This window comes from Candoia aspera, chromosome 2, assembly GCF_035149785.1.
Source record: "Candoia aspera isolate rCanAsp1 chromosome 2, rCanAsp1.hap2, whole genome shotgun sequence".
Lineage (NCBI taxonomy): Eukaryota > Metazoa > Chordata > Lepidosauria > Squamata > Boidae > Candoia > Candoia aspera.
In genome coordinates, this window is record NC_086154.1 from 79328509 (window position 1) to 79345965 (window position 17457).

Consider the following 17457-nt stretch of genomic DNA (forward strand, 5'->3'; position numbering starts at 1 on the left):
AGTAAAGAAAAAGGGTAAACCTAAATGGAAAATTAGCTTAGAATTGAATGTGAAAAAAATGTGGAAAGATGTGAACTATTTTAGTAAAACTAAAAAAAAACTGAAAGCTGAACAACTAAAGCTGAACCCATAAAATTATACAATACTGGAACCAAAATCATACCTGAAACTCAAGAACTAAACTGAGGAATGCAGCATTATCAGGACAAATCAATTAGTATGATGCTCATATAAGCCAATACTAACAAAATTGACAATTTAGAACAAATCAGGATCAGTTCTACTATTGCCTCTAAGCATCATCAAAGTGAAAAAAATTATTGAAACCTGACAATGAAGAAATTTTTATGTTTCTAGAGAGAACTGGGGGATTGGCTATCAAACATAACTAAGAGGGCACAGTGGATTTATGCTACAAACAATGAATTAAAAGGGGAAAAATATGGAAAATGTTAACAGGAGAGATGGTATAGAAACAGGCAAAGAAAATCAAGAACTGGAGTGCACTTAAGATTGATGAACTGTATGGATTTGGTTTAAATATCTAGCCACCATACATGGTTGGTTAGCTTATCAGTTTAATGTTGAACTAAATAAGGGAACAAATGAAGACTGGATGACAACTGGAAAAATCATTTTAATAATGAAAGACAATGAAAAAGGAGCCATACCTCAAATCTACAGATCAATACTTTGCCTACCATGTTCAAAATGCTTCCTGGAATAATAGCAAATTCAATGTATGTTTCTCTGAAGGAAAATTCTCTTCCAAGTTGAGCAAAAAGGTAATGGTAAAAATTCATGAGGATCAGTACTGACTGATAAAGCAATTGTTAAAAAATCAAAATGAAGGTAAGTGAATTTAAGTATGGTCTGGATTGATGACAAGAATGCATTTTACTCCCTTGCTTAAAGAGGATTGTGAAAAGTATTGAAATGTTTGATGTCAATCAAGATATCCAAGGTTTTTTAGAAATGACAATGAAAACATGGAAGACAAAGATAATGCTTAATGATGATAGATTAAATGAAGTCAAAATAAAAGGGGATCTTTCAGGGTTGATTCATTATCAACTTTATTATTCAGTTTCCTAATGATCTCATTGACAAGGATGCTAAGGCAAAACATGGCTAACAATTTTCAAAGCAAGGTGAAAATATCTCACAATTTTTTTACATGGATAACCTAAAATTATATGCCAAATCAACAGCTGAACTGGAATGATTATGAAATACTGTTCAGATATTTAGTAGTGATATTGCAATGCAATTTAGATTTGATGAATGTGCAGTCACTGAAGTAAAGAAAAAGAAAATCACTAGCTCACAAGAAAGAATTCAGCTCATAAATGAAATGACCATCAAAGATCTAGCACCTAAGCAAGCTTACAAATATTTGGGAAACATGGAAGCATCAGATATTTTGCACAAACAAGCAAAGAAAAAAAATAAGCTCAGAGTATTCCAAGCAATTATAGTCTAAGATATTAAGAAATATCCTAAAGTCTAGGATATTAAGAAATACCCTAAAATCTAGCCTAAGTAGTAGAAATACAGTTAGAGGCACCAACTCATGTGCAATACCAATAATTCACTGTACTGCATGAATAGTCAGTTGGACTCAGATGGACCTTGTTAATCTTGACTGGCAAACCTGAAAATGGATAACTGAATAAGGCCCTCCACACTCACAGTGATATCAATAAATTGTATTTTCAGTGAAAATTGATGAGTGAGGACTTTTATAGGTAAAACGAACTGTGAAGGAGATAAAATGAGAGCTTAATGATTATATCAAGACAAGTAAAGAAACCAACCAACCAACATTTGAAAAATAAGTCGAGATAAGTTGCAGTGATAGATAGGATTCAAGAGAATAGAGTAACTCCCCTTGGGCTTTTTGGCAACCATTTTGTGAGCAGGAAAGACAATCCCCCTCCAAAAAAAAAGCAAAAAACCAGTTGGGTATCCAGGACATGCATTCAAAATTCCAAATTCCAAATGTCCCTAAAGGCATTGAAGAGTTTATCTACAACCTTTTTTGAAGCCATTTAGTGGCCTGCTGGAACCACTGAATGAGCAGAGTTTAACACAGCTGAGAAGCTGCACACAGAAAAAGAATATCATCTTAAATAGCTTTAGTGAGCACGTCAGAGAAACATTAGCCCTCCCAAGCACAAAGAATTACATCCTTAGACAGAGTAGGTTAAGAAGTAAAAAGAATATCTTACTGGCTTTATTCTTGGTTTGGTTACATCCATGTTCTGTGGAAAAGATGAAATCTTTGTTCTTCTTTTGTCCCTAAACATAATTCACCCTTAGCCCTACAGCTGCTAACAGCTGTGTGGAAGATAGGGCAGAATTCTTCATCAAGGTCCGAGCACATGGCCCTGATGAAGAGAGCAGCATCCATGCTGCCTGTTCAGTTGGTGGAAGAAGGAGGAAGAGAGAGACAGGAAGTAGGAGTGGCAACAAACAACTTCCTCAATAGCACAGAGAGTTTGTATCCTAGAGCAGCCATCCATATGCTAATGAGGCATGCTGGATTTGCCAGGACTTCCAACATCTTTAATCTGTGATGATAGTAACATCTGTATAGTTGATATTATCTGAAAAGAAAGAATGACTGAATGAATCTCCATCTATCCATCCATCCATCCATCCAACCATCCAACCATCCATCATAGGTGAATAATGGTACCACAACTTCCCAAGTTCTGCTGTCTTGGGGTGTGTGAGGAGGAAAGGACTTATTTGTGCTAGATCATGTTATTAAAGAAATCCCTCCACTGAAAGCAATGAGGAAAATTAATTATCCAGTTTCAGATAATGCAGGGGCCCAGTCCAGAAATCCCTTAACGATTGGAATTACTCTGGATTAATTAATCCAGATACTCAATACTCTGGATTACGTACATACAAATCTCTTCATATCTACCACTTAAACACAGTGTTTGGGAGCCTAGTTACAGGTATGGCTGAGTATTGACCATTGCCAAACACAGGGCCAAGCAAATTTGGTGGTGGTAGGGGAATAGCAGCCACTCTTTTTTGTTATTTTTCTTTTGGGCTTCAGAGACCCTCCATGGGTATGTCTTGTGATATCACTAGGGAGGAATTTTGCTTTGGGGGAATGAGTGTTGGGGATTTAAAGTAAGAAAAAAGAAGGTGGGCTAAGACTTGTGAAGAGTAAATGCTATTTTTCTAGCATTTAGCTAGCATTTACAGAAAAAAGTGATATAAGTAACTGCAGTTTGGCCACCAAATTTTGGCAGTGCATTCTGTGGGTGCTTTGAGAGGATACCCCAAATGGGTATTAAGAATCATGTGCAGCTTATAATTGCCATCCCTGCAATAACACACACACACACATCATATAACATGTAATATATAATAACATAAGAAGATATCTCTGAATAGAACTTTGCTGTTATTTTGAGAGTCTACAAACTGCTACTTCTAGGTCATGATTTCACAAGATGTGGAGACTCACATTATGGTGGGTGAGTTCCATGTGGTAAATGCATCTAATTGAGACAAGACATGCATTGTGTCACCCATAACAACGTAACCCAATTAAAACAAGTCACAGTAGCTCATTATCTTTCTTTTCCTTTACAGTTGAAAATATATCCCTTAGTGGCTTTAGTGTATATATGTGTACGTGTGCCTGTATATATTTCATGTAGGAAAAATAGAAGTGCTTACTTGGCTTCCTTTCTTCTTTTCTAACAGGATCAACATACTGTGGCTAAACATCTGCCAGTTTTGTGCAGTGGGCAGTTTTAATGAAATGATATTCTTGTATAGTTGACTGATGAATTATACGAGATTATTTCAGAAAATGCCAAAGGCAGCACTGTTCTAAAATGGCCTTGATAAGAAGATTAGATATATCACACCAAGGATTAGGTTCAGGGCATACTGAAGGTGAATGCATTTCATAATGAAACAACCAGGAAAGAACTGCCTATCAGTTCACAGAGTTATTTTTAGTTCTTCAGTAAAGCTGAATTTTATTAAATATATTCATTATTTATATAGTGCCATAGGTGTGCCAAAAACTTTAATGTATGTATGTATCTATATCTATATAGTTATGTCTTTAATAAAAGGAAATCTGAACTACCTACCAGCATGAGACAAGGAGACCTAAGAAACACTTGTGAATCATCTAAATGATCTTGTGTAGTTAAGTGGAAGCCTCACCTGAACCAATTCAAACCAATAATTTTAATGATTGCTTTAAGGTATGAAAATGATAATGTTTGAAAATAAATAAAAAATTCAGGATAATACTGTATGCTACACATGATTCTTTTCTGGATATGTGCATCAATATTCATTTAGCCCACATATTTGAAGAAAATCTATCGCTAACTATCAGGAAGCATAGTCCTATGAATATATAGATAAAATGAAAAGATTTGGCCCAGGACAGGTACACAGTTGGACCAATTTATTGTGCTTCATCCTGTTTACTTCTCCTGGCTAGTTCATTAGGTGATCTTCTCACTATATTAAAACTTATTTAGATTATGTAATTCACTTTGGGTAGGAGATCAGCTTTTCCAATGCCTTGAATGGCCTTGTCACACAGACGCCATTATAAGAATGTTCCATCTATAATGATGAGATGACAGCTCTTGGATGCTTTTGTGCTTCTGAGGCCTGACTATTGTGAAAACTGGAATCCATCTGGCATCACAGTTTATTGACAGTCATAACAAACACCTGAATGTTCAGTGCATGTTTTTAAATTCCAAGTAATCAGTTTATGGTGATACTTCTTTTAGTGTAGGTATGTTTATTTCCTTCAAAGTTTTAAATATACAGGTCAATCTTTTTGAGTCAATATTTCCTATTACAATCTGCCCAGAAGCTAATGATTTAATGGACTTCACTTCTGATAATCTTGCAAAGCACCCCTGCAAGTTATTTGGGGTCTTCTTACTTCAAGACATTTCACCCACAGTTATTCACTCACTCTGGACCAAAACTAGGCAACATTTTTCTAAAGCCTGCAGTTCAAGGGACAGAATAATTTGGATTTCATGCTTGTAGCTCAGGGAGGGAGAGAGAGCTCTGTTGGGCAGTAGACACAAGCTTGTCACTCAGAAGAGGAGTTCGTGATAAATCTTCTACCTCTCCAATTCAGCAGCATGTACTGTAACCTTTTGCTTTTTAATGCTGAGATTAATGGCTTCCAATTTAAAAATATAATTAATACAATATAATTAAATAAGGCAATAGAACAGACCCATGTGCCTATCTGACTGCCTCCTTCCAGTCTTTCTAGACTTTTTCTTCTGTCTGGTCCTTTTGCTCCTTTCATTTTCTCTTTTTCCATTTGTATACAATCATGAATGACTTGCAGTGTGTTTGTGACAAATGGGAATCTGTGAGGTAGACAATCTGCGAGACTTTTGTCATGTTTTGTGGGATGAGTAGCTATATAAATATGAGGAATAAATAAATTAATTAATTTTAAAAAACCCAGAGGACCATCACTCACAATTCTTAATAGCTGCTAACCTGAATTTTCATAGGGAATAATTAACATTATGAGAAGGATAGGATTCTCTACAGTACTTCAGACAGGGTCTGTGGTAACTCAATTCCTAATGAAGCAGAAAAAGCCCAGAATTTATTTATTTATTTATTTGTCAAATATGTATGTTGCCAATTTCATTACAACACGTAGTAGGTGCCCAATTATCATTTGCTTTTAAAAACAGAACAAAGAATTATCAGAAATCTGGGTGTGTGAAAACATGTCATCTACCTGAGACTTAAGAGCTTGGCCAAGCTTCTTCTCTTGGGAATTTCCGATGTGCATTTATATCAGAACTGACAATACATATCTTAGACAATCTGATCAGCTGTCTTAACAGATTATTTTAGTATAGGGATGAATCACATAAGAAGTCAACCTGGAATGTGTATGCATATACATTTGGTCATATTATATCTGGGAATTACAAAATGAAAAAATTTAAAATGAGGGGAGGGGTGGACTGGATTCAGTGTAGTATACCAGTAATTGTAGTAAACCACAATGGTTTATAGTGAACTCCAAAAAAATGTTATGGAACAATGTAATGACATTGTTAAAGAGAAGGTGGGAAAGGATGGAGAGATTTAGGAACTAAGTGGGGTCGAAAAGCAAGCATACAACACAACTTGTAAATGATCAACGTGTTTGCATTTAAAACAGATTTCCCCTTTTTTGCTTCTGTGATTCCAATGTTTCCTTCCATGGGGGTGAGGTAGGGGAGAATGTCAAAGATCTTCTTTGCTAACTCTACTAAATTTTTAGCCCGAAGTGTTAAAGTTTATAAAGCATTTTATAGTCTCTGCAGAAGGCACAAACTTGAGAATGCTAACTTCTTTACAAAGAGAATCATTCATAGTTTTGACTCCATAAACTTATGAAGATTCCTGAAAGTCTCACGGGTTCCTAAGACTTCCAGATGTCTATAAATATAGTAAATAAATTTATATCAGAGCATAAACGGATTCTTTCTTTTGAGCTTTCTGTCCTTGGTTTCCCTCCTGCCTGACCTACCAGAATCTGAAGCATGTAATGAGGTTCAGCCATTAGCTTTGACTACCTTCCTGGGGAAGACAGGAAGCTGTAAACTGTCAGTCTATCTCTCCTGATAGAGGCAAATGCAGCTTCTTCTCAACAGATTCCCTGAGGTTTCACATGGCCCAATAGCTGCAGATGTTTCCTTAGTCCTAACTCTGTCCCCATTCCTGCACCACCTAGCCCAGCTTTTTCCCCAGTCAGCACAGTTAATAATTCATGTTTGGTGGAGAGCATGTAGCCAACTGAAGTGCATACTCACATTATCTCCATTTAGGCAGCCTTGCTGAAAGGCAGCTCTTTTTAATCTCAGTTCTAAATGGGGATAAGGCTGGTGCAGTGATTCCCAGCATCTTTTGTCAGCCTCATAAATCAGTTGATCCCCAAAATATCTGTCCATAATGTATCCATCAAATGTAGGGGTTTATTGCCATTCCTTCTTAATTTGCCAAAGTTACAGCATGCAGAACTTCGGCCTGTAGTCTGAAGGTTCTGCAAAGTGTTAGCATCTCACTGTAGGAAAGCATTCTCATTACATTAAAGAAACATTTGATCTTGCTGAACTGGAAAAAGATTCCTAATATTGAATGCTGCTTTCTTTTTGGAGAATAAAGGGAAGCACTTACTGTACAGTATTGAGGATTATAATGAGTCTATTGCTCAATTTGTATTGCAGACATAGAATTAAGTTTGAAAATATTTCAGGTTTATTTAAAAGCTGGACTGCAACTTAGGCTGCCGGTTTGCTTCTGGGATCGGATTGATGCTTGGCATCAAGATAAGATCATTTAAGATCTTTTCTGAATTGCAGGTCCAAATCCAATGGTACTGAGTCTTCAGCACCTCATGACCTAGGGGACAGTGGGGGTGGGAGGGGGAGAGTAGGTACCTCTAAGGAGAATTAAGGAGTTACTCTGTGTCTTATTGTCTATCACTCTGGCTGTTCTTTGCTTAAGAAATTGCTGAGTTCAGCTTCTGCCTTTCTTACCAGGCCCACACACATGGAACACATGCTTCTTTGAGCTTCTTCCTAGTAGGATGTTGCTAGCTAGGTGCTAGGCTTTGCCTGTCCCTATAATGTATTTTGTTAGACTAGTGTGTGTACACTGTCATATAAGCAACAAATAACATCTCACAAATATACTGTGTACTATAGTGTGTTGTTTGGTTTTGTCAGTCGGTGGCAGTGTTTAAAGTTATTCTTTGTTCAAGTCTCTCTGAAATGATGTCATATCCTCCTCCTTCTTCATGTTGTTGTATAAAGAATAAAGTGTCAGTCATGTTTTAAGTATCATCTTGACTGGAAAGTGTCCTGACTGAAGCAGCATCTCCAGATATCAAAACACTCTGCTAACATATTTCCTGTAAATAAATCTCCTTTCTGTTATTCTTATAAAACCTGCTTCACCAAACATTGCTCAGGTTAGATTCCTTTTCTGAGAGATGCTCACATACACAGATAGACTGCTTCACTCTAACCTCTAACACTCTGAAGGCCCAAGTAGGGCACCGCCACTTGCAGAGATGGAATAGGATGGCTGCTGTTCAGTCATGTTGGCAGGGGGTCAAAACAGACTATATTGTAGTCATGGCACCACAATCCAAGCCCTATTCCTTTTGTACATGTATTGATACTTTACACAGAGAAGGGTGGGGAGGGGGCTTTGATCATGCTGCTATGCCTGTCATATTGTCTACTGCTGCTGTTAATGTTGTAGTTAAGTAATTTTATATTCTGGACTTAATGATTTTCCTGCAGGGAGAGGCAATTTTCTTTGGATGTTTTTGATATTTTACATTTAAACACCTGACATCTGAGGAACTGATCCTGGGACTGCTGCCCTAATCTGGTCATTTGGCTGCTGGAGAGTTGGTCTTTACTTGGTGGCAACAAAATGATGGCCTGCCTCCTGGATAATCTGACAATCTGTCTTTTTTTTAATAGTTGTTTATTGTCAAGGTGAAATCTCTGCTCTGATTGTAATGTCACTTGATGGCTGTTACAATCACTTTTAATGGATGAATGGATTGATTGCTGTTTTGAGGGATTTTGATCACTGCCCTCCTATTTTATATACTTTTGTTATTGTTTCTCCTAACTTGTGTTAAGTTTATCTCCTTTTTCAGCCATCTTAAAGTATATGGGAAAGCTGCGGAATTATAAACTTCTAAAACAAAGTCATTCCTTTCCCCAGTATATGTAGTTTTAGTTATGGAATCCAGTGGAGGTAGGGAACATAGAATCTTTGTTACAAACAAAGTTTAAGAAGGATGGAAGGCAGTACGAGAATGTTGCAGCTAAGGACTGTGGTCTATGTATCTGGCCAAGAGATCTTCCCAATCTAACAAGAATTATTTTGCTATGAAAAAATAAGAGTCTCTACAATTTTTCATAGTAAATTTCCAGAAGGAGGGGAGGCAGAAGTTTAATATGGGCTAGGCTGGTAAAAGGGAGAAGGGAAAGAGAAGGAGAGATGAAGGCTGGTGTACCATGTTGCACCAGGCAGCGTTAAGGCTGCTGAAGCTTTTGCCTGTTCCAGGACAGCCTGGTCAAGACTCCTGACCAGTAATCATGAACAAGGTTCAGAGAAGACCACTGTAGAATGAGGGTGGATAGAGTATCATCACATTTTGAGAACTTATGTAGAGAGAGAACAGATAATCTGACTTGGGACAATGTTCTGGAGGTAGATCTATGAAGCCCTTGTGCTGCTAGCTGGAGGAATTGCCACCTAAACCTAATTAATGCCCCTATTTAACTGTAACAGTAAGAAGAGGGAGAGGGAAAGACAGAAATTGCTGTGCATTTACAGGCTAGAAGCAAAAATTTATTTTCCAGACAGGACACTAATTTACCTAGATACACTTAAGAGGATAGATTATAAATTCAAGTCACATTCCATTGGTATAAAGGGAAGTGGGAGGGGGGAATATATCATTCTGTCACTTTATCTGGGTTGGCTGAAAGCTGCATTGTTAAATGAAACTAAGAACCAATTTCTTGTATGATTAAATTATTTAAAAAAATCATCAGAAGGTTTTGTGTGTGCTGAAGTGTCTCTTTATAACCAGGAAACCATAGTGCCTGTGGCAAAAACGGGAAATATATTGAAGCTTCTGACTTAAGAATAGTGCTTCACAGTGTTGAACTAAAGCCTTATCTTGGCTAGAGCTACCAGAACTGATTGCAAAAGTCCAGGCAACCATTAGATGGCAGCAAAGATAAAGAGGTTTCTGTTTCTCTTTGCTGCCATCTATTGGTCATCTAGATTTTGGCATCCTAGACCTGTTAGTCCTACTGAATGTTGTAATTTAAAGACTCCTCAGCAGGACCTGGCTGACTTTTTCTAGGCTTGGAAGCTAAGAATTCATGGGCCCGGTTAATACATAGCTGAGAGAGCACACAGGAACTCTGGGGTGGGGGCTAGGCTAAAAAGTTGAAGAAGCATTCTGGAAAATGGCAATGGCAAACGATTTTCATACTATGTCCAAGAAAACTGCTTGAATGTCTCCAGGAAGTCATCAGCAGTTGAACTTGATGCAAAAGCATATTGACTTTTAGACTAAAATCAGCAGAAAGTGAAGGACATTCTCCCTCAACGTATCCATGAGTACCTTGACAATGGCTTGAGAACGTAACAGTATTAGAGAACTGTTATGACATATAGCCAGTGTAGCAATGAAGGAAATCAAGAAAAATATTTAGTGACATCATCCTTTCATCATCCACAGCTAGTGTCAGCAAAATGTCAGTCTATTAAAGTAAATGTATATTTATTACACTGATACTAGCATAAATTTTCCTTTATGTTTCTCCACTATTGTCAAATAAGCTACACAAACTGAACTGTTATTCCCATGCCGAAAACATGACTATAGTGCTATATAAGTGCTAGTAAATTCTATAAATATCATAGACCTGGGAAATTACTCTGATGTTTCTTAAGGATTTAATTTAAATCAACATTATTTGTGAAACTCAGGCCAAGAGTAAAGAAGGAAGTATGAGGGAAATTCAACTTGACAGCTGAAACATCTGATGAAGTGAGCTGCAATTTACAAAAGCTTATATCTTTTAATAAAATTTGTTATTTTGAAACGATGTTGCCAGTCTCCTTCTGATTTCTGAAATATCATTGATCATGCAAGATTAAGTTATGAAGAGCTTCATATAAAAAGATTTTTTGGGAATATCACAGAAAATGTTCTTTTATTCTCCTTGTCAGCTGCCACATTGGTTATGTACTAATGTCTTTGTTTTACCCAAGTTTGAAAAGTCTCTTTCTGGGATTAAATTAAGTTATGTTTCCAACACAAGTTTGGAAAACTGTCATAAATCATTCACTTGACCCAAACTTGGTAGAAACATTACTTTCATTATAATTAATCATTCAGCCTTTGCCTGCCTCCAGAGTGTAAGGGAGTGTGTGTGGGAGAACAAGCTGAAACTGAATTTGGATGATTCAGAGTTGTTGCTGATTCTAAGAGATGGGCTTCAGTATTCAGGTGATAGGCTTGTTCTGGATGGTGCTATATATTCCTTTAAGGAGCAGGTTCATGGTCTAGGAAGTGTGCCTGGATCGAGCTTTGACACTGGACAAACGAAGTAACATCTGTGGCAGGGAGCTTTATCAGATTTAGCTCATAAACCAGTGCATCTTTATTTGGAGGAGAGAGAGTTGGCATTGGGCGTGCATGCTTAGATAACTTCAAGGTTGGCTTATTATAATTCATTCTTGGTGGAGTGTTCCTTAATGACAACCCTGAGATTGTAGTTGCCCCTGAGTGTCACATCTGCTGCTGTTTGCTTTCTGAGCCCTGTTCAAAGCTTACTTTGGTATACAAAGCCTTACAAGGCTTAGGCTCAAGTAATTTACAAAACTGGCTATTCTGATGCAGGCCACAGCACACGCAGTAGGACACCTCCTGCAGATCCCATCACAAATACTTCTACTATTGGATCCAGCCCTTAGATTAAGACAGGCAGTGTCATGGCCAGCTCAAACTCAGAAGATGAAGAGGAGTTACAGGAGGGTCATCAGCCTGAGGGATTCAGCTAGAAGAGTCGCAGGCAGGGAAAGCAGTGTTGCCTAGCAACCAGGAAAGGCAGTTATCACGGGCCTCAGAAGATGAAGAGGCGGAGCTAACACTTCTCCCCAATACAAGGGCCCGCCACAAAGAGAGGAGGGCTGAACAAAGGCCAGCAAGACTATTGGCCAGAAAGAACCCCGCCCCACCAAAGGAACAAATCCAGGTCATGCCATCCCTATATAAGGGGAGCCGCATGCCTCACAGACCTGTTGGCGATAACTCTCCATTTACCTCACAACTGTGTTCTTCAACTCCTTAGCCTGCCTTCTCAAGTAGTGACCTGGACCCTCATACCACGTTTGTTTGTCCCTCTTGTACCTTGTTTATAATGTGAACTCTCTTTTCCCTCTAATCGAAGCTGGTTGAGTTTTTGTGGGCTGGATATTTTGGGTGTGAGGGACTACGATTGTTTGTTCAAATCTTTTTGACATTAGAGATCTGTTTGAAAACCTTTTTATAAAGGTATAATATTTACCTGTGTGTCTGTGATTTCCCTGGGTTGGGACAGGACAGGATGCTTCTGTAACAGCCCTATCTCCCCACCACCCACTGGAATACTATAAATAGGTGACCACATACTTGATCAGGCTACTTTCTAGTGGTTAATATATTTATGTTTAAATTGGACTGGGACTGGGCAGTCTTTGAAACAGAGGATATCCTCAATTTGAGGATCGTTATACAACAGCCCTTCAAGAAGAGGACTATAGTACTTTGAAAAGTAGAATACATCCCTCCTATCAGACAGTAGATGAGTTCTAAATAGCTAGGACAACACCACTAATGCCTGTCTCGGGCCTCCTCCTTGCCCCCCACCCCCCAATATTTAGTTTTTAGCAGCCTAATGACTACCAATTTAATCTCTATGTTCTACTGCAGCCAGAAGAGAATCATCGATGGAATAGGTTGGTCAGTGGAATATACTATGCAAATGCCCTGTTTATGCCTGGAACTGAATAAGTCTTCATACTTCTATTTGCTTGTTTATTGTTTCTGTCCTGCCTTTCTCCTCAGAGCTCAGACTGGCTCTACTAACAGTTTCCTCAAATTTGACCCTCAGAACAAAAATTCCAGCTTGGGCTGAGAGTTGCTGCCTTGTTTAAAATCATCCAGAGGGTTTTGGGGTTGAGCAAGGACTTGAACCTGAGATTCTTTGGAACTATCCAACACCATTCTGGCTCTTAGCCACTACATTGTAATTTCTCCTAACAGCTTGGCATCTCCACACGTCCTCTAATTATTCTAATTGTTATTCTAAGATCTCCTAAATGTCAAAGTTGTCTGTGAATTGAAAATTATGTCCCAGCAGTCTCTATGATACATTGTCAAGGGATGCCCTTTCTCTCCTGTGAATGGCATGTTAGGTGACAAAATTCACTGTGCCATATGTGGCAGGAGTAAATACCATACTTGGCAGAAATATGTAGCTGCAAGCGAGGAATAATTTCTTAGCTTATTGAGCAAAGCATCAAGTCCAGTATGTTATCTGTCTCTGATTGAAGAAAAGTTGGTAGGGTAATTTGCTGACTCTTCCAGCCTCTTTGCTTTCTGCACTTAGAATCTAATAAGAGAAACACTCTTTTCTGTACCCAAGAATTTCAAGTTCTTGACAGTTTTCAAGATACAGGAAATATTATCTACAAATCAATAGGAAAGATCCCCAGCATTTGTTCTGTCTGACAATTGGAGCAGGTGATAGTACTGTGGTATTCATTTATATTCTCCCAAAGTGCCCAATACTGACAACTAATGATGAGTGTTATCAGAGATTTTCAGGAACTGGTCAATTGGAGAGGACAGTGGCAACAATCAATAGTTTTCTATCCCTGTAGCTGCACTCTTCATAGGGCTTGAATAAAGAGGCTGTCAGCATTTCCATTTACACATCTCTTTGTAGTTGTTTCAAAGGCTGGAGACAGATGGTAGTTTTTAACAGAGTTGAAGGTAATTTAAGAGAGATAGAATTGTCTCATGTTGTACAAACTCTTTCCTGTTGTGTTTCAGCATCTCCCTTCCCCCAGTTTTTTCAGCTTTCTTATCTCTACAACACTTGCAAAACCTATGATCAGAATTGTTACAACATGCCTACATTCATGCCATTACCAGGACATAAATGTGCCCACCCTGACCAGCAGTATCTACTGTTGTTCTGTAGATGTCAAACAACACAATACAATGCTGTGAACCAGACAGATTGGTGATTGAATGAAGACATTATGACCAATGGACCGATACTTAAAACCATCCTTTTAGTACTGTAAATGTACCATCAGGCTCATACTTAAAAGAAAAGGTATTTTGAATTAGATCCAGACCCATTTGAGGTAGCAAATCAATCTGCAAAACAAGAGAGCTTTTAAATGTGAGGCTAGTTCTGTGAGGTTTGAAAGAACTGGTTTCTTACGAGACAGAGAATGGCTGCTAAACTGGCTTTGCACAGATGTTGCTGTGAACGTGGTCAAAGGCTGTTTTGAAAGAACTGTATGTTTCAGACATTAGAAAAATGGCTCCAAACAATTTGACCTTTATGATGGGGAAGAAGATAACCTGGATTTTGGTGACATTTAAAAAGCACTTTGTGATTTATTTAAAAGGTAAAGGTAAAGGTTTCCCTTGACATTAAGTCCAGTTGTGTCCGACTCTAGGGGGCGGTGCTCATCTCCGTTTCAAAGCCGAAGAGCCGGTGTTTGTCCGTAGACACTTCCATGGTCACGTGGCCAGCATGACTACACGGAACGCCGTTATCTGCCCGCCGAAGCGGTACCTATTAATCTACTCACATTGGCATGTTTTCGAACTGCTAGGTTGGCAGGAGCTGGGACTAGCAACGGGAGCTCACCCCATCACGCGGATTCGAACCGCCGACCTTCCGATCGGCAAGCTCAGCTCAGCGGTTTAACCCGCAGTGCCATCGCGTCCCACTGTGATTTATTTATCCATCTAAAAATGTAACAGATTGGGAAGCCATGCAAGTCTTATGTACAAGGCACTGCTCACAGTCATTCATGCCTTAGTCAGCTCCTGAGTGGACCATTTCCCATGTCGATTACTGCAATGGTGCTGCCCTTGAAAGAGCACTTAGAAACTGCAACTGGTCCAGAACACAACGGCACAGGTAATTATGGTTTCACTTTAAATACCCCATGTTACACCACTCCTCTGTAAACTGCACGGTTCCCAGTAGGCATCTGGGTGCAATTCAAAATGCTGGGTGTCACCTACAAAGCCCTTCATGGCACACGGTCTAGTTATTTGCAGAACCACCTGTCATGAGTAAGGATGGCGAGCAGGGGGCTCCCACCCAGACTGTCAAGTGCATGCGTAGCACTGAGGAACTGTTCAGCCATTCAAAGAGACACAGATCGGGACTGCCTTAACCCTTGGGGTTTATATGGCTGGGTTTTTCCCACGCTTCCTCAGTTTGTTAGGATTCTTGTTAAGTACTACTAATAAATATTAGAGACCAAGTCATTGTCTCAGTGTGTTTCCTGGTAATCAGGACACCACCAGTCTCCAACTAGATCTGACAGAGCGGGTGTGCTCTGCATCCCATTTATTAAAGAATGCCGTCTAGCAGGAACCAGTACTCTGCCAACAGCAAAGCCCCAAGGTTTGTATGGTCCCAACCCTGCTTGCTTTTCATAAAGTATTAAGAACCTGGATGTTCCTCCAGGCATGGGGCCAGGATATCAGGTGAGCCCATTTTATGTATTTTGGGGGGGTTGTTGGAGTAGTTTATGGGTCTTGGGCATGATTTATATTATTTTCTGTGGTTAAATTGATGTTTTATTTTATTTTAAATCCTAGGTTAGCCCCTGGAATCACAAATGTGAATTGGGTGATCATATAAATTGATATAATAAATAAATATAAGAAGCCAAAGTATCAATAATCTTGATGCAATGCAGGGAGACTCAGCTAAAAAGGTTCTTGGAAATTATTCTGCATGGTCAAAATGCTTAGCGTGAACAGAATTTTCTGAGATTCTTGAAGCAGTCGCAAATATCAGGTTCTGCAGCTACATACAGATTAAAAGATGCAAAGATTAAGGCTGAAAGTTAAAATAGTTCTGCATGATTATCTTATTGGGCTCTTTTCCAAACCTGTACTCTCTTCTGTATTGAACTAGAGTAGGCAGATTCTTAATTTGTGGATGTTTAAATTTTTGAGTTCCAAGGACTTAGTATAATCTAGAAGCAAATGATGAAGAACAAAATGTAATCAGAAATATTTGATTTATATCCCATCTTTTCTCCATGCACTTAGAGCAGGATACCTTGTACCCCCTCCTCCTATTTTTGTTCCTGTAACAACAACCCTCTGAGGTAGGTTGGACTGAAAATGACTGGGCCAAAGCCACTTCATGAGTTGCTGTAACTGAGGGTAGACTTGAACTTGGGTCTCAACACTTTAGCCATTATACCACATTTGCTCTTTATATGGGGGACAGTATCCATTCAGGTATTCTGGGAGGAAAAATCTAGAAAAATATTGGTTGTCCCAGCCCTGCTGTATGTATTAATAGCCACAAATATATTGTGTATATCTTGTTATTCTATTCTTTAATTCAGGGTGGAGAATGTATATTGTTAGTTTACAACTCCCATCACCCTGCCACTGCTGATCGCTGGCTATGTATGATGGGAATTAGAAGTCAATAACATCTGGAGGCCACACATCTCCCATCTCATCCTTCATGTGAAGTGGAATACCAAGGAAAGAAGGAAAATCATATCAGCCTTAAAACCAAGGCTTAATCCACAACGTAATAACCACTTTCAAAATACCATTATTCCAAAACACTGAGACGGAAGTTGAAAATATCATTAGCACTCAGAAGCCCAGTCTGAAACAGCTGGCACTCCTCTGATGTAAAGCAGTAAAAAATGTGATGCTTATGATTGGATTCCATACTAAATATTAAATGCAGTTGCTTCTGCTTCATGGGTTTGTGTTTTTTCAAAAGTAGTAACAGTAACACTTGCCAGTTGAAATAGGATTGTACTTATTCTCCAAGGGAGGCTTTCTCTAGCTTTGCTGTCTCACAGGACATCCATGGTGGTACAATTTACATTGATGAATGTTGGAAGAAGTTACGGACCAGTCTGTCCATTTCTGTTTTTCTTCCTTTTTCCAACTGTTGTGATCTATTTTGATATCATTTTATAATTTAAAGAAGCCAAAAGCCTGAATGAAAACTTTACCTAATATATAAATGTTACAGTTTCCTCTCATATGTATACTTAGTTATTTGGCATATTTTTTGTACTTTTGTTTTATAGATAAGTACATTTAGCTGTGTGCTTTTCTCCAGCGTATGCTTTTTTGAAACTCAGCCTTTTTTTGAGGACTTCATTACAACATTCTGAGATGTATAGACTGACCAAAGGTGAGATATGTTTTGTATATTGTTTTATAAATCTGGCAACTTCTAATTAAAATGCATCTGTATAAAATGTATTATATATCTAGTTTTAAATGTATATTGAACTCAGTATATAGCAACTTCCAATCAGGAAGTGTGTGTATATGTCTTAAATTCATGTTGGCATATTGCACTGTGGGCATTTTATACAAGATCCTCCAAAGAGCAGAACACTTTTTTTGTTGGGGTGGGATGGATTTTACACAATTACACAGGAGTTCTTATCTGGCATATTAAAGTCAAGTTAATCTAAATAGTGTTATGGCAAATGAGTATTAAAAAAAAATGAAGAATGGAAGAATGTTCCCTCTTCTCTAGATGCCATTGCGCTGCCCTTTTCCATACTCACCAC